The sequence below is a fragment of the Anas acuta genome, chromosome 26 (assembly GCF_963932015.1).
Source record: "Anas acuta chromosome 26, bAnaAcu1.1, whole genome shotgun sequence".
In the NCBI taxonomy this organism is placed as follows: Eukaryota; Metazoa; Chordata; class Aves; order Anseriformes; family Anatidae; genus Anas; species Anas acuta.
This window is the reverse complement of record NC_089004.1, coordinates 2,018,912-2,045,042: the sequence shown is the minus strand read 5'-3', so window position 1 is coordinate 2,045,042 and position 26,131 is coordinate 2,018,912. Positions and strand designations below refer to the sequence as shown.

The 26,131-nt window shown below is 41.2% G+C and overlaps 1 long non-coding RNA gene across 1 annotated transcript; it reads left to right on the top strand.

Moving 5' to 3' along the window:
* The first annotated feature begins 109 nt into the window (after window positions 1-109).
* On the top strand, window positions 110-26,131 carry LOC137844876 (uncharacterized). Its single transcript, XR_011090035.1, has 6 exons — window positions 110-10,867; window positions 11,430-11,571; window positions 16,853-16,985; window positions 17,417-17,535; window positions 18,844-18,949; window positions 21,523-26,131. It is a non-coding gene; the product is annotated as an uncharacterized lncRNA (long non-coding RNA).

The window sequence follows — 26,131 nt, the reverse complement described above, 5'->3', positions numbered from 1 at the left end:
GCCGGGGGCGGCCGCTCGCGGCGGGCTATGGGGGGGGGGGGGGGGGGGCGCTACGCGTGAGGCGGCCGCGGCCTGTGGTGGGGAGCGGGGCTGGGGCCTGGCCGGCTGCGGTGGGGGGTGCGGGGCGGTGGGCACCCGGGGGGTCTTCCTCGTCCCGGTTCTGGGGTTGGGGGGCTCCAGGAAGCCTCCTTGGGCGGTGGGGAGGGGGCTCGGCCCGCTCCGATAGGATCCTGAGGGGAGCGGTGGGGCCGCGGGAGGGCGGCGGGGCCCCGCGGGGATGGCTCCGGAAAGGGCCGGGAGCGGAGCTGGGCCGCGGCCTGCTGGGCTGGGGCCTGCTGGGCTGGGGCCTTCGGAGGCAGAGCGGGGAGCCAGGGGCAGAAAATGGGCCTAGGAGCTGGAATGGGCCTAGGAGCAGCGAGGGGGTCTTGTCCCCGTTGTGGTCTGGGGACGAGGCCTTCCGCACCGCTCGTGTCCACGGGGAAGCGCAAGGGCTTGAGAAGCTCCAGCAGGACAGCCCCAGGCGCTGTGGTGCTTGTGGTCAGCTGAAGGCTTCCGCCGCACAGACGTGGGGAGCCAGCTGTAGCGCAGACACATGGGAGAGCTGCGCTGAGCAGGAGCACAAAGGAGCGTCTGTGAGCAGCTCAGATGCGAGCTGTGCCTGTGCAAGTGAAATGCTAGTGATGGTCTGCAGCAGGAGCTACGATGGTCAGCTCTTTTCCATGCTCTAAGTCCTGCAGTGGCCTTAGGGGCCCCCACATGTCACAAATTTTCCATCCATCCACTGCCAGCGTATTTTTGATAGGAAAGGGCATCCCTTTATATCTACCCTTTTCTACTGCGCTGGAGTCTGTAAGTGTAAAATTTGACCATTCTGCAGGAAACAAATGTCTTTTGTCAGTAACACAGCATTGTGCAATAATATCCATAGTACAAAGCAGTATATTTTGTGTGTGACATACTTGTAAGCTTGCAAGACTTAGAAAATCCTGTATATATATCAAGATACTTGGCTTTGGCCAAAAAAAAAAATTCAAAAAGTAACATCAGAACATTGCTACATTAAAATAGGTGATGTTATTTGCCATTCATAGACAACTCATCATTTGAGCTTTATTTAGTTGAGTAGTATAACTCTAAAAAACACGTTAATGAACCTTTTCCTACAGTGTAAGAGCAATAAGATCCACCTGGAGGACAGAAACTTGCAATATAGCAGCAAAGCCTGAGTAGAAAAGTAATAATTACATTGGGACACATGGAAATTTACATAATAAAAATACAAATATATTTCCTCCACCTACCTTGACTTGGCCTCTGCAAGGCCCCTTATAGTAAATTCCCAACAGTGCTGTACTGATGGTATCTGTTTTATCTGCCCAGAAATCCATTTCAGATTGGATTTCACTTTCAAGTGGTCTTGTTATATTGGCCATTATATATAGGCTCCTCATCTTCCATACAGTATGACCTGAACAGCACGGTATCAAACAGAAGGTAACATTCAGCATCAAGAGTCCATCAAGGAGGTTAATGACTAAAAGATGTTAGAGACGTTGCCATTTTCTTTTTTTTTTTTTTCTTTTTCGTAGCTTTCAGTGCCAGATGGGGAATCCTCACATGTAAACTCCAAGCCTGACAGGTCTGGAAATATCCTTCAAGGCCCCATAAAACATTAAAGATGTTTGTACATCTGTTATTTGCTCATGCTGCTATGTATGCCAGCCACAATATCTCAATTTTGTCATTCACATCAACGGCAGCTTTCAGTTACTGCAAATTATATATTTTTTCTTCTATCACACAGGTTTTAATTAAGCAAACTCATTCTTGGGCCTAAGATGGGTCTCAGATCTCTAAAAAATAGGGCCATGGGCACAAGATGTTGCTGCACAGAGCTTTGATGCCTCTATTTCACAACAGCACATTTCAATCTCATCATTTGATTTATCAATATAAACATTTTGTTATTAAAACTGTGATGACAATTAAAAGGTGTTATCCCACTAAACTGTAAGCCAATTTTTAAAGGAATTATCTCATTTTACTGATATATATTAATTTCCATTGCAGTGTTTCAGCTCATGTGAAAACACATCAGTCAGAAACAGAAGGCTTCATGTTAATTTAGAATTTTAGAAATGTGAGGCTAGGTGTCCTGGTGAAATCATCTTATGATGATGCAACATAAGTGACAGCAGGCTCCTCACAGGTATGTTGAGTCATGCTGCTTGTTGATATATGAAACTTGAAAAAAGTTCAATGCAAATGGTAATACTGGAAGCCATTTGTCAATACATTTCTTACATATGGCAGGAAAATGATCAGTGCAAAGTGAGTTACTGAATTGGCTGCCAAAAGGACAAATGATTATTATAACTGGCCATATTACAACCTGCTAGAAACTTCAGGTTATGGAAGGAGAAAGATAGTTGCAGAGCCATCTGACGATGTGAATGTATTATGGAAGGTAAGAATGCTTAACAGGTGGGAGCAGCAGGCCAACTGAACTCAAGTATGCTCTCCTAATTTAAAACCAGTGATCAGCAGCCGTACACGGAAGATGTCTGAGAAGCAGCAGCTGTCCTGGCACACTCTTTCAGTTGCCAGCATTGTAAGGACTTCATGACATTGTGACCTTGTGCTCATGAGAGCCCATCTGGAGCACTGTGTGCAGCTCTGGAGCCCCAGCACAAGGATGTGGACGTATTAGAGCGAGTCCAGAGGAGGCCACAGGGATACTCAGGGGCTGGAGCAGCTCTGCTATGAGGACAGGCTGGGAGACCTGGGGGTGTTCAGCCTGGAGAAGAAAAGGCTTCAGGGAGAACTTACAGCGGCCTGCCAGTACCTGAAGGGGCTGCAGGAAAGCTGGGGAGGGACTCTTTTGACAGGGGATGTGGTGATAGGAGAAGGGGTAAGGGATTTAAACTAAAAGAGGGTAGGTTCAGATGAGCTGTTAGGAAGAAATTCTTCCCCCTGAGGGCGGTGAGGCCCTGGCTGAGGCTGCCCCAAGGAGCTGTGGGTGCCCCATCCCTGGCAGTGCCCAAGGCCAGGCTGGATGGGGCTGGGGGCAGCCTGGGCTGCTGGGGGGGCCGTGCCCACGGCAGGGGTGGGACAGGGTGGGCTTCGAGGTCCCTTCCAACCCAAACCACTCCATGGTTCTGACATGAAGTTAGGAGGCACTGTTGACTGCAACGGTAGAAAGGCCTTGCAGAAAGATCTTGATAAACCAGAGGGCTGGGCAATCAGCAACAGTATAAAATTTAAGAAGAACAAGTGACGGATTCTATATCCGGGATTTGTACAGACTGGGGGACAAGAGGCCCAAAACCATTCTGTGATTCTGTGACCTGGAAGGTAGCTCCAGACCAGCCGTTACCAGTGAAAGGCTCTGACAGGCTTCTCCGTCAGCCTCTACAGACTCTTTTTAGGCAGCTCTTTAACTCCTCTTTTTAATGTTTTCAGTGCCGTGAAAAAAATAAAAACAACACGATTTTCACAAAGCTGGCTTATCTTCTCCCTGACTGCACGAGGGTTTGCTTCCAGTACACTATGGTCACAGCCACGGGCTGGATCCGCCGCCTGTGACCCCCGCCCCGCTCGGGGCTCGCTCCGAGGAGCCACCAGCGCTGCAGCCCCGGCTCCTCGCCTAAAATGGCGGCCGGCAGCGCTGCGGGGCCTGGCGGGGCTCGGCGGCGGCCGCCAGGTAACGGGCTGCGGGCACAGCCCCGGCCCCGCCGCCCCGCTGCTGCCGCCCGCCCCTCTCCGCCTCCGGGGACGGCCCCGCCCGGCCGCGGCGCCCCCGGCCCGGCCCTCGGGGTGGGTAAAATGGCGGCGGCGCGGCCCGGGGCTGGGCGGCCCGCAGGGGGCTGGGTTCCTCCTCCTCCTCCTGCATCTGCTGCTCCTGCTCTGGCCTCGGGGCTCTGCAGGGCTTTGTCCCCCCGCAGGGCTTTGTCCCCCCGCAGGGGCGCTCCAGCTGCCCTGGGGTTCTGCCCTTCCCTCGTGAAGTGGTGTCGAGGTGAAAGGCGTCCTGCTGTGCTTCTCCTGGTGTCTTCATTTTTCGTGTTCCTTCCCTTCCTGTAGGGTCTCGCGTTGCTTTCTGATTTCTGCCTGCTGTTCACACTGCCGCCTTTGCTCTTTCCTGTTGCTTTCTTTCCTCAGGTTTCAGCCACCAGCATCGTGCTCTCTCCTTGCTCCCCCTTCCAGCAAACGCCCCAAGGTGTGGGTTACCTAACGCCCTGCTTTACTCTCCTTTTGGTTTGTGGTCCAGCACGGTGATCTCATCAGGCACGCTTGAGGGCTCCTGTGCTGCTCTGCTGTCAGCATCCTTCCCAGGAATACCTTTTGGGTTTTGTTTGTGGCGTTTCTCTGTGCTCACTATTTTTGGTATGCTGGGGCTCTGATGAGCTCTGTGCTTTCAGCTTTGCTCTTGAGGGTAATTTCCTCCCCAGGGATCTGGCCTAGTAATATCAGTTGTTCATAGTGCTTCATCCTCTTCAGAAGCTCCTTCTGCTGGTTGCTTGCAGAAGGATGAAGTTGTATCCAGTGTTTCGTTCCCATAGCAGTTACCTTCCTTGTGGTTAATTGTGATGTCTCATTTTAAGTTACAATATAACTTAAAATAAATGCTGTTATAAACTCTTAATGAAGCTGATTTTTCTCTGCCACTCTAATTTTCATGTATGCATGAATAGCCTTTGTAAGGCCCCCCCCTCATTTGTTGAACAGTAGTCACACTATTTATTAGCCTAGCTGTTGAACTCTTGTCCTATAAAGCTTAGTAGACAATAAGATCCTTCCACAGTGAAATAAAGTGGAGGGAAGCTAAATGGAAGCTTTCAGGTTGCCAGTAATCATCTTTATTCTTTGCTCATTATTTATGAAGCTTGTGGTTGCGTATAGGTTCGTACTGGTTGTGAATATTGAAATTATTTAAGCCGATGCAGTGCTTATCTGTAGCATACTTCTGTTTGTGTAGTGATCTGTTAATTTTCTATTGCAATTCAAATCTAAAAGCATAACAGTTTTTATCGTTAATCATACTGCATATATCAGACTAAACAGAGAAGCTTGTGTCTGGGAAGTACATGGAATACTTTTTGACAAATCTGTTTATGTGTTTAAATATTGGCACTTCAGATCCCTTCTTAAGTCACAGTAACTTGCTGGTAGCATGCTTCCATGTGCTCAATTTCTGGTGTACAGGAGTAATGGATGAAGTGTTTTTGTAGTAGAATATATCACCACTGCATGTTGCTTACTAGCCATGGCCCGTGCCTGACCTCATTGCATCCTGTAACCTTGCTTAGCCCAGAAAGTTAGGCTGAGCTTACCGACCACGTTCTGTAGTCTCAGCTGGTGTGAAGACTTTAAATTTGTCATTAAGACAATATTAACTACGTTTCTTATCTTCCAGTCCTTGAAACTTCGTGATGATGATAAGAAATAATAAATGCACGGTAAACATTCTGTGTGCATTGTTTTTATTTCCCCAAAGACACCCATTTTTTGTGTATTTTGAAGCGTTTAGCAAAACATACTGCTCAAGTGGCTGTGTGTGAACTTGTAGTAGGGAATTATGAAGAGCTCGATAGGTGCTTTAAGAATGGTTATTTGAGAATAGCTTCTTATCCCTGAGATTAAGTATTTGTTGCCACAAAAACAAACACATAGGGATAGATGTACTGACCTGTTCAGATGTGTACAGTGATATAACTGCCTTACTGAAACCATAAGTTTGGTTTGCACACATCAGCAATGGAAAACCCGTTGATACGCCTGCCAAACTAAAACTATTTGGACTAGCACCAACAATAATAACATAGCATGCTGTGCTTTTAATGTTTGACATGAATGTTTCCCTTCGCTGACAGAAGTTTATAATTTCCAGAGCATGTATTCCTGATGGTCTTAATATGGAAAATGTGGTGATATGAACACCATAATGGCTAAGGCATCTCCCAGGTCTTCTGAAGTAATTGGTTGACTTGAACATTTATGGCACTGTCTCTTATCACCACCATGGAAGCAATAAAGCACTACAGAATTACTGTGTTATCAGACTTTGAGTGTCTTTGTACTTCAAGGATATATTTCAGAATTCTCGGAGAGACTGTAAAGAGACAGGGTTTTATGGAGGAAGGCTTGCTTGTACCTGTTCTTGTAAGTGAAAGTTCGAAACATCAAAGCCTGGTTGGATTTGGTGTGGTAGTAACACGAGTTGCTACGGGGACCAAGTTTGGAGGAAGCTTAAGCAACAAATTAGATCAGAATCCTAGCTAAGAAGAACAAGGTAATTGTTGAACTAAGCACACCAGTCTGCGACAAATACTTGGCAAAGCAACCTGTAGTCTTGATCGGCTTTTATCCCTGAACATATCTTGAAAATGCAAAAGGAGATAAGTGCTTTAGATAATCCTTTCACTTAATGCGTTATAGAGTGACGTGCAAGATCTGTCTGTGGAGATTGTCTGTCAGCTAACTGATCAAAGTGCCAGCAGATGTGTGGCTATCCAGTTGTGTGTCTGACAGTTGTTTATTCGTTTTCTAGTACGACATGTATTGTAGGCATAGCAACAACCCAAGCCTTATCTTTCAAAAAAAATTTCCCAGGAACATCTTAAAGATGAAAAGTACTGGAGTCAAAACTGAACTGGGGAAAATTCATATGTGGTTTCGGTTCAGGCATATCTGCCATCATGTACAAGCACTCAGGTATGACCGAAAACAAAGTCTGTGACTAAATAATTTATGTTTGATAAAAGTTACGACATGTTCACCTATGCATTACTTCATTTTTTTAAACTTTTAAGTGTTCACCTGTAGTCCAGAAGGTGCCTCCACTTCAGTGTTGTAGCTTGTTTCAAGAGCTCAATCTGATAATAAACTGAAATAAAGGCCATGATGTAGATCCGGCTTTTTCTTTTTTTTCATGAGAGAACAGCATCAGCCATGGTAACTCACGGGGCCTGAGCTACTGCTGCTTTGACCACATAGACAAAGGAAAGGAGCAGCTTTTATTGTGATTGAAATACCTATAGGAATTCCGCGTTGATTTGTTAACTAATAAAATAGTGTTGGGCTTGTCATACCGGGCAGAAGCCCTTTGGCAGTTTTGAGTGACATTAATCCTTAGTTACTACGAAGTCAACAGCTGTTTGTTTACTGATTGGCATATTCACATTTTTCATGTGACTATATCTTCGCTCGGCTTCTAATCAGTCATGGCCTTAATTTTATAACACAGACCTGAAGTGCAGCATTACTCGGTCTTCATAAGCAGACTGACCTGACGGGCGGTGTTAAAATGTGGTATCAGTAAATTCTGTGCATGGAAGCTGGGTCTGCTAAATAAAACTTTAGGGGTTTTGTTGTTTTACAGTGCTCAGCCAGCCACACTTGAATCACATGCAACCAGTGGAGTGAGCTATGGTGCGCAGCAAAGTCCTGCATTGGCATCTCTCATACTCATAGCACAGGCTGACAGGCCGCTTGCAGCCTTTGCCTCTGGACTCTATCAGACACAGTCAGGGCAGGACTATGGTCGAGGATGTGCTTAGTAGAAAATCATTCCCCAGCCTGTCAAAACACCAAGCTTTCAGGAAGGGGCCATGATTTAGTACCTGGGAGTCTTTAGTTGGCAACTTGTATTCACAGTATTTATTTATCGAAATTGCACAGTCGAGACAGTAATGTTTAAGATTCTTTATTCTCCGTGTGTCTAGTCTCTAATTGAAAAGACTTGGTCATCACTACCCTCAGTTTTCTTCATGCCCACACACTTCATTTCAGCACTTAAATATTGATTTCAGGTAACAGGGTAATGAAAAGAAAACCCAGTTCTTGAGCGTCTTCTGCCACACAGGAGTTTAATGGAACTTTAATTTTACCTCTGAATATTCCTCAGGTAACTGGAAGTACTAGGCAGTGCATCAGGACTAATAAAGCTGAGCTTTGGGTCTATGCTCATGCAAATAATTCTCAAGTCTTGCCAACAGCACTGGATCTCAGTCAGTGACTGCACAGTGTGTGTGCGTATCAAATTATGGATGTGTTTCTGAGCTTTCATCACCTGCACTTATTTCCTGGATTCAAGTCAGGATTTTTGATCCTTTTAGGAGGAGTTGGTTGTAGTCATCAGTGGCTATTAGACGGCCAGATAGAGCAGATAAAACATACCTGTTCGCAATGAAAATTCAGGCTGCATCAAGAAAAAAGGGATATGGCCTCTTATTTTTGAGGTGGCCTGTAGGCAGTGAGTGCTCCAGGTGAATTAAAATAGGAATTTTCTGTTTGGCACAGTATCAACATATTAAGATCTTACAACTTTTTTTCTTACTCATAGTAAAGTATCAGTTTTGGAATGTATTTAACTCTAACCGCTATGATTTGTCAGCAGAAATTATTACTACATCCCAAGAGGTTACTTTTGTCTTTTTGGCACTCAGAATTTGTTTTGCTGGAGTATTTGTTCCTTGACTCTGTACCACATTTAATTTTGAGACATAGGCTGAATTTGCAGACCTGCTTCTTAAAGGGAGCTTTTTTATAACTATAAAGGGAGCATGTATAATGTAGAAATTCAGACTAAAATCATATAATCTCTGCAGTACTGTTTCTGCAGTAGTTTGTCAGAATCTCTTTATTGTTCCTACCTTGCTGAGACTACTACGAGAGAGCAAAGTGCAGCTGATATCAGCATTTTGTAGGGACTTTTGTCTCACTAGAGTATTCTGTTCTCATGCTTTAAAGATAATGAAGTGAGTCATTGTCTTTACATCTCATGTGATTTATTATAGACATATATCTCTAATGCTTTCTGAGAAAAAAAAAAAACATCTTTTGTTCAGACTGGTGGCTTTGAACTAGTAGGCTGGTTGAGAGTTTGCTTAACTAGGGAGTTGCTTTGATTTATTTTTTTAATCTATATACTGAACACACTTCAGCAGACAATGGAGCTCACAGGAGCTTTTTGGTGATTTATTTTTATAGGTATAGTGCTTTGGCATCAAGGAAGAATAGATTCATCAACACCTTTTAATCTATGTAGATATGTCAGTGGTTCTATTTTCCTCCTGAAAAAGACTTATCTGCATGGTATGCAGGTTGGTTGCTCTGATGGAGTAGTAGACTGGGCATCTTGAAGAAGAAAGGTCAACTTCTGAAGCTTTGAGAGTATAGCAAACTTCCTAGGCTGAGCATCAACACAGACCATGTGTTAACATCTTCAACCCATTCTATCGTTAGCATTTGATATACTTATTTATTATCTAGTTCAACTTTTGCTGTGAGGAATGCAAAGCTGAGTTATAACAAGTAGAATAAAAGGAAAACTAAGTTTCTGAACTGAAAAAGAAGCACTGAATACCCGGAGTTGGAAGGAATCTACAAGGATCCTTGAGACCATCTACTGACATCTTCCTTTGCCTAGCTGGCGGTGCTAGGTCTGAGGCACCCCAAAAAGTTGGGAAGGGTTTAAGTTAGGTAGGGCAGAACAATGAGGAATTATAGGAAGCCCCAGTACACGACTGAATAGCTAGTTTTCCCCCAGTTTTTACTTTTGTAAATTGTTCTTGCTTTTCCACAATGTAATAGACTGTGACGGCTACTCAGGAGCAAAAATTTGGAGTTTTATAGTATTCAGCAGGAGTTTATTAAATATTAAAGAGTAAGAACAAAAATAGCAAACAGAAGACAACTTTATGCTCCTGTTTCAAATAATGGCAGTGGCTTTGCCCTTTGCTTGGATACTGATTACATGCAATTCTCTGTTCCTATTGTCTTGGAAAGGATATGGTAGGACTTGGAAAGGGCCTGAGGCTAGTGACAGAGGTGATCTAAAGCATGGCATAGCTTCCATAGCAAGAATGACTGAGTGGGCTGGGACTCCTCAGCCTGGGAGAGACGATTTAAAGCGGATACTAGATGTTTACTGGATCTGAAGTGGAATGAAGCAGCTGGATAGGAACTGACTGTTCACTGTCTCTTTCAGTGCTATGCAAGCTCAGGTTTACAATTGAAGCTGTTAGGAGTTAGCTTCAAAGCAAACAAAAGGAGGTGATGGTTCTTGCAGTGCATGTTAGGTCAGGGAAAGTTCTTGCTCAAGGATGTTGTGTCTGCAAAAAGATAAAGGGGGGAAAAAAAAGGAGACTGAGCAAATATCTGAAAGGTGTTTTGAGAGTAACCAAAGGACAAGTTATGTCAGGCTTGGGATGTTCACAAAGCTGATAATTGAAGCAGAAAGAGTTGCAAGGGAGTATTCTGTACTACCTCTCCCTTGGCATTTGCTTGTGGGCACCACTGGAGACAGGAAAATGCACTATATAATCCTGAATGGTCTTATTGCCAGATAGTACCTTTATGATAGATTTAACGCAGTTGCTTTATCGCTGTTGCCTGATTTTCTTTTCTGTATGGGATTCATTTTCCAGAAGTTGTCTCTGCCTTCTGTGTAAACTGGTCTAGACTCCCTCTGTAGGCAACAGAAAGCAATAGCTGTGACGAGTTATCTTTTGAAGGTGCCTGTTTCTCTCTGACCAGTGAGAACAGACAGGCTTGATAGCTTGCATGTCCTCTGGATGGTGGCCAACAGACAGTCACAGTACCAGGGACTTTGTTTTGACCTGCCACTGGTGGGAAGCCTGCATACCGCAGGCATCTGTCAGGGTAAATGGATGACTAAAGAAGTTATTGCACATTGTACTGACCTAAGACTTATTTCTTGAGGGACATGATTTTTTCCCCTATACAATGTGTCCCAGTCCTTAACGAGTATTTCTGGATATTGCTATTAATGAATCAGCTTTGACTTTCTGGTGAATTTCAGATAAATGCTTCTAGACTTTAGCATGTCATCTGCTCCTTTTGAACGGTAAGAGATGTTTCTTATTTATCACTTTTCTAGATATTTATAGAGTGTCAAAATAATTAAATCTTACTCTTTTCTTCCCCATTGCATGAATATACAGCTTGAATGTGTATTTGTCATACTAGCAAGAGCATGGGATTTTGTGTTTTTTTTTAATGAGGTCTTGTATCTTGCTTTAGAAATTTGCAGCATACCCTAATCTTGGTGTGACTCAAACTGAGCACTGTGTTGTAATTGGAATGAAACCTCTCAAAGGAGTGAATTAAAACTGCCTTCTTGTAGTGAGTTACTGTCAGTGATTCCTGCTGTTTCCCCTGCACCTCCAGCTGAGCTCTCCTAGAGAAAGCACAATTAGCCTGCTTCCTGCTCCCACATCATTCCCTGCCAATACCATCAAAATGCCCTTAAATGTTTTTTTCTATAAATAACCTCATTATCTACTATTAAGATATCAAATATGTGAATTGTCTGCCGTCTGTCAAATCAGTTATTTATAAATTATTTTTCCACAGTGTTTTCTTAATCTTTTTGCTCTGTTGGAATTCCATATGCATTATAATTACAGTTACGAACAACAAACATCTGCAAGCAACTGTGAGAGCAAGCAGTACTACCAGCCAGCACCTGCCTGTTCAGCTGCAACATCCTGCCAGAGATTCATACTCCCACCAAGTGAGTGCTTCTGGAATCCAGCAGTCGTGTCTTCTGTATGTATGTTTTATTTTAAAGTTCTTGTAGTATAGGTAGATTTAGAATTTGTTTTCAAATACAAGAGTTAAAACAAACAAACAAAAAACAACTGAGGCCACTACTTGTAGCTGTTGAAGTAGTTTGAGTGCATAAGTAATATTTATTTATCTGTTGAGAAAGTATAATCTACAGTTCGTATCATCATAAACATTCTTCATGAATTCCTTGAAACTATGCTAGATAAAGTGATATTTTTACAGCATTGCATGTGAGAAATCAAAATGAAACTATCACAGAATCAGTATTTCACCTTTTCAATGGGTGACTCCATCATCAATTTCTTTTTTCTTTGGGGGGGTGGAATAGGTAAACAGTTTGTGAGGCTGTGAAACATATTCCTCAACCTCCTGGACATATTTATATATTTAGAAACTTAAAATATTGAGCTGTGTATTCATATCTGAAATTGTTGGGTAACATTATCTTGTTGAGGAAGCAAGGAGTGCTGAAAACTGGCTTATATTTTGCTAATCCTTATTTTTTTTTCTTCTGATATTTAAGTGCAGATAAAAGCTTTCTTCTCCAGATAAAATGTAAATATTTTGATGATAAATGCATCATACTTTTCTCAAAGTATGGTGTGTGTCAAATTTATCTGAGAGAAGAGCATCTGTTTTTTTAGTTGCTTATCTTTGACTCAATTTTCCCATGTTTTACAAATCTACTTAACTCTTCAGAGAACAAATGGATAAAAATAAGTAATTTTTAATGAAGTTTCACTCAGCTTTTCAGATTTTTTAAGTCAAGATTGCTAGAAATCTGTAAACTTGAAAACAGATGTTGCAGGTAATTGGAGGTGAAGAGAGTGTGTTCTGAAACTTTATTTTCTGACAAACATTTTCCCTTAATATTGATGAAATATGAAATAATAAAATAAATTACAGTGACTGTACAGGAAGTAATGTTTAAAATTTAGCCCCTAGGAAAGAATACAGCAGGGATTCTTACATCAAGCATTTTAAAATATAAGTTGTTCAGCCTTAATGAGGCATCACATTAGGTGCCCTGCTTCCAGCAATGATATTGGAAGCTTTACGACAAGCTTGAAGTCACACAGACTTTAGCTTAATCATTTGGTGGTCATGGTGTGAGGGGAGGGTTTATTCTTGGCTTCAGCGGCGATACTTGACAGTTGAAAGTAATTGCATTTAGTTGTATTTGCTGAAATACAAACTTACTATTGGCTGAATTATCTGATTCCACACTTATCTTTCTGACCTCCTCTGGCAGCAAATTTTGCGGGTTAACTACATGCTGCTTGAAGAAGCACTTCTCACTTCTGGACTTCAGAAGACTTATTGCTAAGTAGGTCCCTCTCATCTATAGAAGCAGCTACCTTGAATTTTAATAAGAGGATGATGTTCAAATATAAAATGCAGTAGAGCAGCCTCTCTATCCAGATCTTGTACTCAGCTCCCCTTTTTCTGAAGCAGTGCTTTTTTCCTCAGCTTGTCCAGGTTTGTTCCTGGTGCTGGTTAACCTTGTTCAGTTCTCAAGCCTTTTTACTCTAATCTGCAGCCTGATTTTTATGCCATGGAAGAAATACCTGGTGTGTTGAAATGGTGCCTCAGTGGATGTGCTTGCCTGTGGTAAGCTGGTTCAGCACCAAAGGAGCTGTGGCCACAGTACTGTACTTGGCAGTGGCTGTTCCTGGTCTGCTTAGTACTGGGAAAGTGGAAGCAGAAAAAGCAAAACAACTTTTCCTTATTCTGTTCGCTTAACTATGAAATTGAACAAAATCATAACCTGGAAAATTTGCAAAATGATAACGATCAAAATCAGTTTAGGAGGAAAAAGCTCTGCTCTGCACTGGTGCAGGCTCATCTTGAGTACTTTTGTGGCAGGTTTGGGTGCCATAATATAAGAAGGACATAAAACTACTAGAGAGTGCCCAAAGGAGGGCTACAAAGAGCGTGAAGGGTCTGCAGGGCAAGATGTGTGGGGCAAGATGTATGAGGAGCAGCTGAGGTCCCTTGGTTCAGCCCAAAGAACAGGAGGCTGAGGGGAGGCCTCATGGCGGCCTGCAGCTCCCTCACAAAGGGACCAGAGGGGCAGGCGCTGAGCTCTGCTCTCTGGGGACAGCAACAGGAGCCGAGGGAACGGCATGGAGCTGGGACAGGGCAGGGTCCGGCTGGGGGTTAGGGAAAGGTTCTACACCCAGAGGGTGGTCAGGCACTGAGCAGGCTCCCCAGGGCAGTGGTCACAGCACCGAGCCTGCTGGAGTTCAGGAAGCATTTGGACTATTCTCTCAGACACATGGTCTGATTTTTAGGTGGTCCTGTGTGAGCCAGGAGTTATACTCAGTGATCAGGCACAGGCAGTGGAAGCAGGGACATATGGTCTGGGAAGAATACAGGGATGCAGTCTGGATGTGCAGGGGTGGGATAAGGAAAGTCATGACGTGGATGAAACTGAGCTTGGCAAGGGATGCAAAGAGGAAGAGGAAGGGATTGGTTAGATACATTGCTCAGAAAGAAAGGCCAAGGAGAATGTACCCCCTCTGCTGGATGAGGAGGGTGAACTGGTGATGACAGACATGGAGAAGGCTGAGATACTCAACAACTTCTTTGCCTCAGTCTTCACTGCCAGTCAGGCTTCCTAAGTCTCTTGTTTCCCTGAACCTGCAGATGGAGGCTGGGGGAGCAAAGTCCCACTGCTGTAAGTGAAGAGCAGGTCTGAGACCACCTGATGAAACTAAACAAGTACAAGTCTATGTGGCTCTCATTGCAATGCAATCTCATCGATGTATCTGATGTTTTGGTGATTTGGCAGATGATTAACTAAAGACATTATCTTGAGCTTATGAAGGTAAAGAAGGATGCAGGATGTATTCCAGAAGCTTTCACCTTTTACCATTTATCAATCAGAATCATGACATGTGCCATCATTTATCCTCAGAAGAGCTAGAGAGGTTAGTTTGAGCCTCTCTTAAAAATTCATCCAGATTTGTCATACCTGTTTGGATTTTGTTTCTTAGACAACCTTTTACTGTTTTAAGAAGAAAGTGTGTTTTATTGGTATGCTAAACATCTTTTCCTGACTAATTTATATGAAAGTCTGGGGTTTTAGGTTGCTTTCTGTCCTGCAGATGGTTACGAATATGTCAGTTTAATGCCTGAAATCAGAGCTAGCTGTTCCCATTGAAGAATGTGTGGATCTTATGGTGGATCAGTGGTTAGCACTAAATTTTAACCTTAATAAAACCTGGGAAACCACCTCCCTCCCTACTCCACCCTTAGCAGGATGAAGTGTCCGTCCCATCTCACTGTTTGCTAATGTGAAGAATGTTGATGTTTTTCCAAGGTTAAGGTTTATCCAGTTAAGCCCAACTGTTTTTTTTTTTGTTGTTGTTGTTTTTTCTAAATTCAGATGAATTGAATTTTGAATAAGTGAGAAAATTTGCTGAGTAGTTGTGTGGATTTTTTTAAAGATCTAATCTGGTGGTCAAGATCATGTTTTTTATTAATTCACTAGCTTATTAGTCAGTGGCACGATGTCCAAGGTTATTTAAGGTGATGTCACCACTGGACTTCTGAGAACAGCTGTGGTCTCTTACTTTACTTTTGTTTAGTGAAGTGAAACAAATTCTTGCATAGTACTGTAATGTCTTACAAAGAGTATACGTACCAACCAAGAAGTTACCACACTTAAAACTCCTACAGATTTTCAGAAGCAAGCATGTGATATGCCTGTAACTGCCTGGCTTCTTTGAACTTTTGTCCACAGCAGTTATGATTCTTAGTCAGTGCCTTCCAAAAGGGACCTTTGCTCTCTGTATTTGGTGAGGTGACACGCATCTAACCAAGTGCACATGCCTACAGTATAGTAACCTGAATCTAAATCAGCTGTGTTAGATGTGCTCCACAGTCAACAAAAAGCTAATCATTTTAATTGAACTAGACAGATATGTTTAGTTGTATTTAAGTCTTACACCCAAGCTGACTGATTGTTTAAGGAGCCTGAGATGATTAGGTTGCATGTGAGTTCCTATTGCAGTGTGAGTCAGTAAAGGGCGATTCATCAAGCTGTTAGCACTTGTGAGCATTTTATATATTGTGGGTTTGGATGGGACTCTGAAGTGAGGTTTTTTTTTATTCTTTTTTTAAATTTGACTTTCTGGAAATTTTCCATTTATTTTCAGAAGACATTTAGTGTATCTGTAGGAAAAAACAGTACTGCCTTTGAAAGCAAAATGAAAGTGTTGCCCTGTTTGATTGCAGACTTACCGGGAGCGCTTAGAATGACAAAAGCACAGAAAGAAAGAAGCTGTTCAGAAGACAGGAAACCAAGGAAACAGGAGCCCCTGCAGGGTTCAAAAACAGCTTCAATGTGAGCTCTGTGATGTCCCTTGCACAGGAGCAGGTGCATGTGTAGCACATATCCGGGGAACCTTCAGAACGCAAGATAGGTTTTGATGTTAAGAATGCAACAGAGCATGCGTATAGCAAGTAAAAGATCTTTAAGAAATATTTCTGAAAGAGAAATTGTGATACAGATGTGCTTTAAGTCAGTTTGCTGCACTGAATGAACTCTTGGGATAACCAAATGTGATCTGAGCATGTGTGTTGCTCAGCTTTGCCAAACATCCCTAGTCTAAAACTTAAAGGTACACAGAGAAAGCTTAACTGTTGTAAAATAAATAAATAAATAAAATGTTTCTATATCATTTTTTCTCTAAACTCATATTGAAGTGATTTTACAGTTAACAGGGAAATAACTCTATCACTTAAAAACAAAAACATGCACACAAAAGAACAACTAAACATAGCAGAATCAAAACTTGTTTATCACTGTTTAAGCTAATACCTCTAAAAACCTCCTTCAAGTGTTCAGCCATCTTCGGTGTTAGTTCTTTGTCTCATCTAAGCTATGACTATGAAAATATCTGAGTGTTTTCAAGTTTTTCACCTGGCCTGGGGAGACAAGATTGCATACTTATGAGTGGCTCATGTGGTCGGTCATTCAGAGTTGTCTGTATTTAAGTAAGGATGCAAATCTTTTAGCATAAATGTTGGTTTTGTGTTGCATTAGGAGTGTAAAGCTCAGTGATAAATTTAATCCACTACAGTCAGATACTATAATAATTGCTACAGTGACAAATTGGGGGAGGTTGTGTTGGGGACAAGTAACTGACAATAGCATGATGAATTTTTAACTTAAATGCTGTTAAGAATGTCTTCCTAAATAGTAACAAAGTGGACTACTAATCCATTTTCTTCATGCACTGCTGAAATACAGGGAACAAGAAACAGAAGATGATGAAACCAGAAGCAGGGCTACAGTTGTTTCTGAAGATGTACCTGGAGAGCTGCTGGATTCACAACCTGTTTTACAAGACCATGTAGAAGATGTTAACATCTTTTCTCTCAAGGTAAATTGCTATGTGAGGTTTTTAATTTCAGACATACTATTTTAATGTATTTTCAACATTGCTTTCTCAGCAACACATGACCATTGCTTGTTGCATTTATTCCATGCTATTTAATTTCATTACGGTGACAGGTACTGTCTTGTCACTGCATGTGAACTGACCATACTCTAGTTAAATTTCCATGTGAGGTTTTCAGTCCTTCTAGAGCCCTTTGCAAGTTAAAGGGATATTGTGTTCCTTTCCTGTCTTAAATAGCAATGTAACAATGCTATTGAAGTAGCTGCTGTAAATTACGCAGTGGGTTGGCACAATTTTAATACAGAATAAGTACGTGTATCTTTTAAAAATACATTCTGCTGAAAAACTCCTAAATGCAAAATAGTTCTTAGTGTCCTGGGTAGAGACCCTGAACAACATGTTTTACCTCTCAGACAGGAAATAATGAAGGAAAAATATTTGACTTCATTGTGAGCTCCGAGTGCAGTTTTGATGGCTTCAGTACTGAGGATGTGCATGTTAAGCAGTGGAGAGGAACAGACTGCAATACCAGGTATGAATGGAGATGTCTTGTTATGCTGAGCCAAAGTGATTCTGGTTAGCAGTGCCCAGAATACCAAAGGAGACCACTAGCCAATGCATTACTTCTTGAATGTAAAATGTAATGTTTTATCAAATGTAGAAAAGAGTGGGGTAAATTATCGGATAGCAATTCTTTCCCTTGTTGTCAAAAAAAAAATAAAATCCTGTGTTTTGTGCACTTGATAGTTCATATTATCAAGACTTTTATCTATCTGATTTAATTTGATGAGGAGAATGAGAGAATTTTAGCATTCTATGAATATTTAGTGGGTGTCTCAAGTGGATTTTCTGCATTTTGTCAATGCTTAACTGGTAAATATTGTCTTGTTTCAAAAACTGAAATGAAATGTCTTAGAGATCTTCAAAACAACTTTGAACTCTTTTTATCTCACAAGATATATGTGCCACTTTTTATGGGCACAAGAGGAGGGGACATAGCCAGGACAGCAGACCCCAATAGGCCAAAGGGATATCCCACACCATGTGGTGTCATGTTGAACAATATGGGATGGCTGGATGGGGTGAACGGTGTGGCTGCTTAGGGTCTGGCGGTGTATCAGTCAGTGATGGTGAGCAGTTGCATTTTGCATCGCTTGGGTTGTGTATTTTTTTTGTTTGTCTTCCTTTCCCTTTTTCTTATTAAACTGTCCTTACCTCAGCCCATGAATTCTCACATTTTTCTTTTAAATTCTCTCCCCTGTCCCACAGGGAATGGGAGGTCAGTGAATGTCTGCATGGTGCTTAGCTACCTGCTGGGTTAAATCACGAGCTGTAATGCAGCAAAGGAACAAATGCTTTCCATACATTTTCCAAAAGTGCCAGTAAGATGATGGCAGATGAGTCCAAAGATGAGTTCTAGTGGCAGAACAGCAAATGATTATCCTGAGAAATCACTAAGGGCACCAGTTTCAATGTGAGTCATTTTGTGTACAGCAATCAAAAGAGGAAAGTTTGTGTTTACTTTCCGCTCAAGTTTGACTTATGAATCACAGTGCTGTACTCTGATCAATAGTCACTTCTGTTACCACGCTTGGCACTTGACTGTGTAGTACACAGCTACTTCAGGCTGGAAATCAGCGTGCATAGTTTAGGTGTGTTCCTACATCTTCCTCTGCTTTCTTGTTGACCAGAGCATGAATAGCGATTAAATGTTGTTTGCAAACAGTCTGGTGTTTAGCTGACCAGAGGACAGCTCCTTTGAGACTGGGACTAGCTTTACATTTTTCAAACTGGATTTAACGGAACTGTGTAACTTTTACTTTTTTTGTACGTCTATTAGGTTCTTCAAAGAAGACCTGTACTGCAGATAGAGGTGGAGAAGAGAGTTACGATGGGAAGGGCAGTGGCTTCCCATGGGCAGACCTGACATGCTGTTACCTTTCCTGGTGGGTGACCTTTGACTGTCTTTCTTAAAAATGTATCTGTACTAGTACTACTTACAGTTTTCAAGAACAGAATATACCAATTTTCCTAGCTACTGAAAAGTTTAACTTTGTATTTCTCCATCTATACAGAATTGTCACCAGGACGTTAGAGTGAAAAAAGTACAGAGGTCTATTCTGTCTTGATTTTATGTAATACTAGTTACTTTTTCATCTTGTATATATTTTGAAGTGCTGGACTGCTTGGTAGGGTATGAGTAATAAATATTCCCTGTACTAATGAGATCCTTATTTCATATAGCCCTCTGGAGTATGAGTCTTCATATGCGTTTTGACACTAGGTGTCTTTGTTGTGACACAAGACAAAAGGCTTATGTCTTTACAGTGTGGGCAAAACATGTCCTCCATCTTGAGTAGCATTTTAGAATGTACATGTTGTGTCCTCTGCAGTTTCAGTTAATTGTAACAGCCTAGTTCTTAGTGCTAGACGAGGTAATGGCTTTCTACATACCCATGTGTTACTTACTTCTGGGTTGTGATGCTTCTTTTTGACCCTGTACAACCCATGAGATTTATGTTCTGTCTTCCCAAATGGATTTCAGATATAGTAGCCTCTTAAAGAGGTGTTCCAGCACAATACTGGCACCACTGATGGTTTTTTCAAGTTTCGGACAGAAGTAATAGTTCTTCATACTCCGGAGTTGCTTGAAGGCCTATGTTATCATTTAACCCATCAATTAATTACCACACAGGCACTTGTTCACACCCCCACAGTGGTATGAGGGAGGGAATTGAAAAAGGTAAAAGTGCAAGAACTTAAGGATTGAGATAAGTACAGTGTAATAAAGTTTTGGTTTTGTTTTCCTAACAAACAAGTGATACAAAATGCAGTTGCTCACCACCAGCTGAGCAATGCCTAGCCAGTTCCTAAGCAATGGCAGCCTCCCAGTAAACTCCCCGTGATTTTATTGCTGAGCATAATGCCACATGGTATGGGATATCCCTCTGCCCAGTTGGGGTCAGCTGTCCTGGCTGTGTCCCCTCCCAGACTCTTGTGCTCCCCTAGACTTCTCACTGGCAAGGCAGCATGAGAAGCTGAGAAGTCTTTGCTTCTGTGTAAGTGCTGAAATGCAACAGCTTTAAGGAAAGGTCGGATGTGGTGCTTAGGGACCTGATTTAGTAGGTGGACAGGTGGACTAGGTGATTTTGGAGGTCTTTTCCAACCTTAATGGTTCTAAAACATCAGCGTATTACCAGCATTATTCTCATCTTAAATCCAAAACACAGCACCATACCAGCTACTAGGAAGAAAATTAACTCTCTCCCCAGCAAAACCAGGACAGCCTGTAGAAAGTAATTGTCTTCTCTTTTGCCTCCTGTAGATCATGTCATACCGATCGGGAAGCCCTAGGCCTTTATAATCAGCATATGATGTTAGTGGCAAGATAGGTCTTGTAGCATTGAGAATATCCTTGCTAATGCCACCACCTCTGACTGCATCAGAAGTGTTGCAAAGTTGTGTGTTCTGGCTCCCTGCTGGAACTGGTTTGGGAAGTGGTGGCTTTGGCTGCATTGGAACCAAGCAGTCCCTGACTTCTAATCAGCAGGCTTGCCTGAGGCATTCACCTGCTCCTTCATCTCTTGGCACTGCAGCATGCATGACACTTGCTGCCAAGCACTCCCAGGATAGAGTATCATCAAAGAGCAGTTTTAAACCCCTTTCTCCAAGTGTGATTTCTTTGGCATGATCAATTCTACAGCTGGGCAGTACAATCAGCTCAGACAGCTGGTGTACAATATACAGCAGTATGGTTTTCCCAGGGAACTTGAGTGGTTTTTCGGTTTGTTTCAGTCTGCCTGGGAAGTTTTTTCTTCTTCATTTCTTGAGAAAGACATTTAGAGAAATGAAGCTCTTGCATGTGTCTATGCTGGGTCTTTCCCTAGAGATCAGTGCTTTTTGTAAAAGAGAATACTCAACAAGCAGTCAATAAGATAGACCAAGTTTATATTTGAAGGCTGCTTTTGTTGCAGTACACAACTCTATCATAATATCAAAGTCTTATTTGTAGATTTTTATGAACTTTTTTGCTGTATTTTCATAAGCAACTTGAACTGTCATAAGGTACTGCTGAATGAAGCAGTGCTGCCTGTCTGTCTACTTGCTGCAGCTTTCGTAGGCCTTTGTTGAAAGCTGGATTACAGAATATATGGCACACTGCCAACTTAAACTGATTGCAAAACCTTCCTTCCAGACTGTGCAACATCTATATGTTGATGGTAGTACTGTGACTCAAGACATTACCTTCAAACAATTTTTAAGACATATAGGATACAAAGTTTTGTAGAAATTAGTGATTACGTAACTGCTGAACTCCACTTCCTTTTTCCTCTTCATGCAGCCTAGGTAATCTGTAACGAGACATGCAAAAAAAAATCTCCATTGCTTGCTCAAACTTCCTTGCTGAAATTGCTTTACCACAGTTGTATTCATGCAAACCTTATGACGTAGAACTATCACAGATACCACACCTGCTAGGATACCTTTGATACCCATTACATTTCTTTTTTTCCCTCAGTCTACAAGATAAATCTACTCATCTGATGACTCATGTCATATGACAAACCGCTGTAGCACCCACTCTACAGAACTGTAGTCAGTCCAGATACATTCCTCATTTGGAATGTGCACTTTTGCAATATTTGGAGAAAGAGGAAGAAAATGAAGACAAAAGGTAATGCGTTTTTGTTAACTTCTTTATAAAGTTACCATGAGGTAATGGCAAAGTGAGACTGGTGGAAAAGCTGCAGTGTCAGGCTATATGTAGAGCACACAAGGGAATGAGGAGTGGTGCTACACCACTAAAAGGAAGGAAAAAAATAACGTTAGGTAGCTAAGGTCTTTTATTTTTCCTGGTGTGCTTTTGTGTACAACTTCAGGAAAAACTGTATTTATATTCATAGTTCTTAACACTTCGCTGTATTGCTGATGCTAGGTATACAGACTTAAAATGTCTGATTTGTAAAGAAAATGATGCAACATCTGTCCATTTCCACAGGGAAGTATTAAACTTGTCTCTTCAATTCCTATGAAAATAGTCCATAGAACAGCATTAGCTGTGACTGAAAACTATGCTTTTATATTGAGTAGAAACATTTAAAAGGACAAACAAAGTGTAAGCTTCGTAGTTGTCTTCATAGCACGTTACCTAGATGGCAATTGTCATTACATTCTTCAAATGAATAATGCAGACTCGGGACACCATATGGAGGTTTCATTGTCCTCCTGTCATCAGAAATACAGCCCAGTCTCACTTAAGCACATTAATAATAGATAAGTTTTGTTTTGTTTTTCAGATGGCTTGGAGTTGCTTGTGATTTGATACAAAGTAGATTCAGGGCTGCCAGGAAGGGTTTTTCCCATGGCTTATCTTCAAAGAAATGTAGAAACTGAGCCCTGAATTCTGAAAGTTGTAAATTGCAAGAGTATCTTGTTTTTTTTTTTCCTCTGAGGACACAGGGATGTTCCTATTATCCTGTTATCTGCCCAGAAATGTGAACTTTCCTCTTAACAGGGTATCTCAGGCTGCCTATGGAGCAGTTTTGTTCAGGTTCAGTTTTTCATTATCCTAAAATAGGAAAAATGGTCATCTAGAGCATAGAACGAGTTATGCTTTCCTCTTTAAAATATAGTTTTGCTAGGCTGTGTACAGAAATGTAATGAAAAGTAAGGTCTCTGCCCTTTCGACATGGCTCATACAGGCCAATACATCAGAAGTAGAAAGTGGAAAATAAGTGCCACTGCATTCATGTGGATTAAGCAATCCCTTCTTGAACAGGAAATTTTCCAATTAAAGGAATGACATGCTGGAGAGCAAGAGCATGTTGTAGGTAGTTTTTTTGAAGATGGGTTTTGATGCATAAGCATGAGAGAAACAGGCTGATTTTTTTTTTTTTAATGGTTACTTTCCGGTTACTAACAGAGGACAAATATGAAATTTCATCTGATGCTGAAGGAGCAAGTATAGTTACCTCTTCTTGTAATGAGCCAACAATGCAGGTCAGTGTTTCAGTGACCTCTGCTCCTGTGCAAGAAAATACTACTCCTAACTCCTAACAGAAGTAAGGAAATTATTGTTCAGAGTAGACAAAAAGCATTAATATGACAAATAAATTTGATAGTTGGTATACATTAAAAGTTGCTGTGTTGATAGAAATGGATGTTATCTGGATGCTTATGTGAAAATACTTGTCACAGTGACTGCATCTCAAACCTAAAATACTCCTAAAACTTGTGGCCTAATACTTTCACCCTAACAGCTTCCTCCATGGGACGTTTTAAAGCAATCTTAATTATTAACAATCTGTTAAATAGGGATTCTGATGCCATAGTTCAAGGGCCAATGACTTTTGAAAAGCTGTGTTGCTGACTTAGTGAGAGATACTGTCAGTGATCACAGCGCTCACAGCATCTGTACTCCATGACTGCAGATCTCATAGATCAATTTGGTGCTAGTTTGGTAGCAACTGTTATATCATAAACAAAATTTTAAGTGTATGCTTAGGCTATTTCCTGTACTATTTTGGATCATAAAAATTAAATAAAGATGCAAAGAAAATTGTGTTTTTCCTAGAGGTAGCAAAAGTCTTTCAGCCTGATCTGAGTGATACTTCAAATTAGCAGAAACACTTCGACTTGCAGGCTGCTATTCATTGTCTTAAATGTTTGCAGTGTGAAGGACTTCCAAGCCAGTGCATTTAGTTGAAGCATTTATTCTTCAGCATTGATCTGTCTTGCTGTTGAAGGAAAACATGCCAGAGCAGGACAAAAGAAGATATGGCTTTATACTGCCAAATTGACCGTGCTTGTTAAAGTGTAACTCTTGTCACTGAGTGTTCTGTGGTGTGGGGGATTATTATTTTTTTTCTGAGCTTTCAGTAGTTGTATCTTGTTCCCGCACAATCTGGCCTGAAGCTACTATACTGTGGCCAGAATATTTCTAGGACACAATCAGGGCCATTGTTTTTGTTTGTTTTGTTACTATTTTTCTCAAGTTTTCCTAAAGCTGTCTTTGAAGTCCAAAAGATCTTTTTTTTTGTCTTTCAGGCTGTGAAGATTGTGTAGCTGTTTTTCTGTTTCTCAGAAAATGGCTAACAAGAACTCTCCTTTGATAATCCAAAAAAAGAACTTTCAAACGCAGGTTTTCAAGTCAGGTGGTAATTTCTTAAGAAAGTTGTAAGTACTTACCATACGAATTCAGTCTCAGCAAAAACAAATGGGCTTGAACAGACTATTGAGACAGTATGTACTTCTGCTATCCCTGAATCCATAAATATTTCTGCTTATTCTGCAGCTGCTCAGATACTGAGCGTAATTGAGTAGCCATCACTTCACCGTGCAAATCAGGGTGACTGTGTAGATCAGTTGTTTTATCCCCTTCGTATTTTCTGTCACCAAGGAACAGTGCTGTATTGCATCTTTTTTCTCATTGAAGAAAAATTCCATGAAAAGCTGTTCATATAATATTATAGTTGCTTAAGATCAAAGTCATTATTAACATCTGTGGGCTTTGTGCTTGCAAAACAACTTATTTGTTTATGTTTTGTTTTTATATTTACTGGTGACTTTTCTCTTTTCCCCATAAAGGCTAAAGGTCTGCAGTTAAATGTGATTGTCATCAAAGTTCTGCAAAGACCTTTGCTAGCATGTACCCACCTGAGGGGCTCTTCTGGACGGTGTGAAGACATAAACCTTCTCTGTCGTGTCATAACAGCAGTTAAAAGAAAGATGTGATGTAGCATTAAGGAGCAGCAATGCTCATTATCTGAGGGGCTGTAGTGAAGTACAAAATCAGTTAGTAAATCGCACTAGTAAATTGGAAATAGTAGTAAATCCAAGCTAAAGATCACAGACTTCAGTAGGATGCAAGATCTATTATACATCTATCCTTGCTTTTTTCTTTTTTGTAGCCCTAGATAAAGTATCTTGCTTAGAAGGATGGTATGAAATTCAAAATGTGAGCAGGCTGTTTCAGGAACTCATAGTCTATGGATAAAAGTCACCATTTCTGGGATGTAGTTAATTTCTTTCTAAGGTTGACTTCAAGAGCAGACCTACTGAATTGCAAGTCTTCCTCTTCAACTGTAAAGGAGAAAGGTATGTAAATAAGTAAAATTAGGTGAGGTGCCCCCCTTCACACAGTGGGGTGTATCTGCTCTAACTTTGGCTAGTTAGTTAGATCTCAAGATGAGAGAGCCTTCCTGTGTAGAAAGTGTAAAGAATAGAGTATTATAGAGAAGAATAGCTAGTCCATGTGACGAGCTAACAGAAATAATGTTAAATCAGAATTTTCCACTTCTGCATTGAGTTATACAGGTACTTCTCACACTGTGTTAACACAGTGACTTTGCTACAGCACAGAGATATGGGAACTACCGCTTTGGGTAACTGGTTATAATACAATGTCTGTAGTCTTGTGGATGGCCAAAATGGCTACTAAACATGTAACAAATATATATATATATATTTTTTTCCAGTCAAACTGAACCTCCAGTATCAGTTATGGTGGTTTCATTCATTAAGCTCAAGTTTTCTCTTGTTCGGAATGGCTAAGCCATGCTCATGCTACACTGGAAGTTTGAAAATTGGCAATCCCTAGAATAACTTCTGTAAAGCTTTTATTAATAGCATTCAGCATTTAGTTAATAGTATTCAGACAGTAGTGTTAGAACCCTACCACAAAAATAAAAAATGGCATAGGAGGTGGGGAAAAAGATCTATTCTTGCGTAGACCCATACAACTGAAATAGTCTCACATATAAATGATGGAAAAATGCCAGTAAATAACAGAAATATCCATGGAGACCACCTAAACCCAAATCTAAATGACAGAGGTGATATATTCTGCTGTTCTTTGTGCTTATGAGGGAAAACATCTTGTGCATTTACAGCAGTTAAGATTACCAGGCAGACGTAAAATTCTGCATACATTCGGTTATCTCAGATCTTTTAACATTTTTAGAAAGAAGCCCTGAACTGAGCTCTTCATTCACTTGAGATTCATCCATAAGAAGCTCTATTTGTCATTACTGCATTTCATAATATTTGTTTTTGTTTGGTTGTTTTGATGATAAAGTAACAAAATAACTTCTTACTGGGGTATTTGCACAATAAAAATAATCACAGAA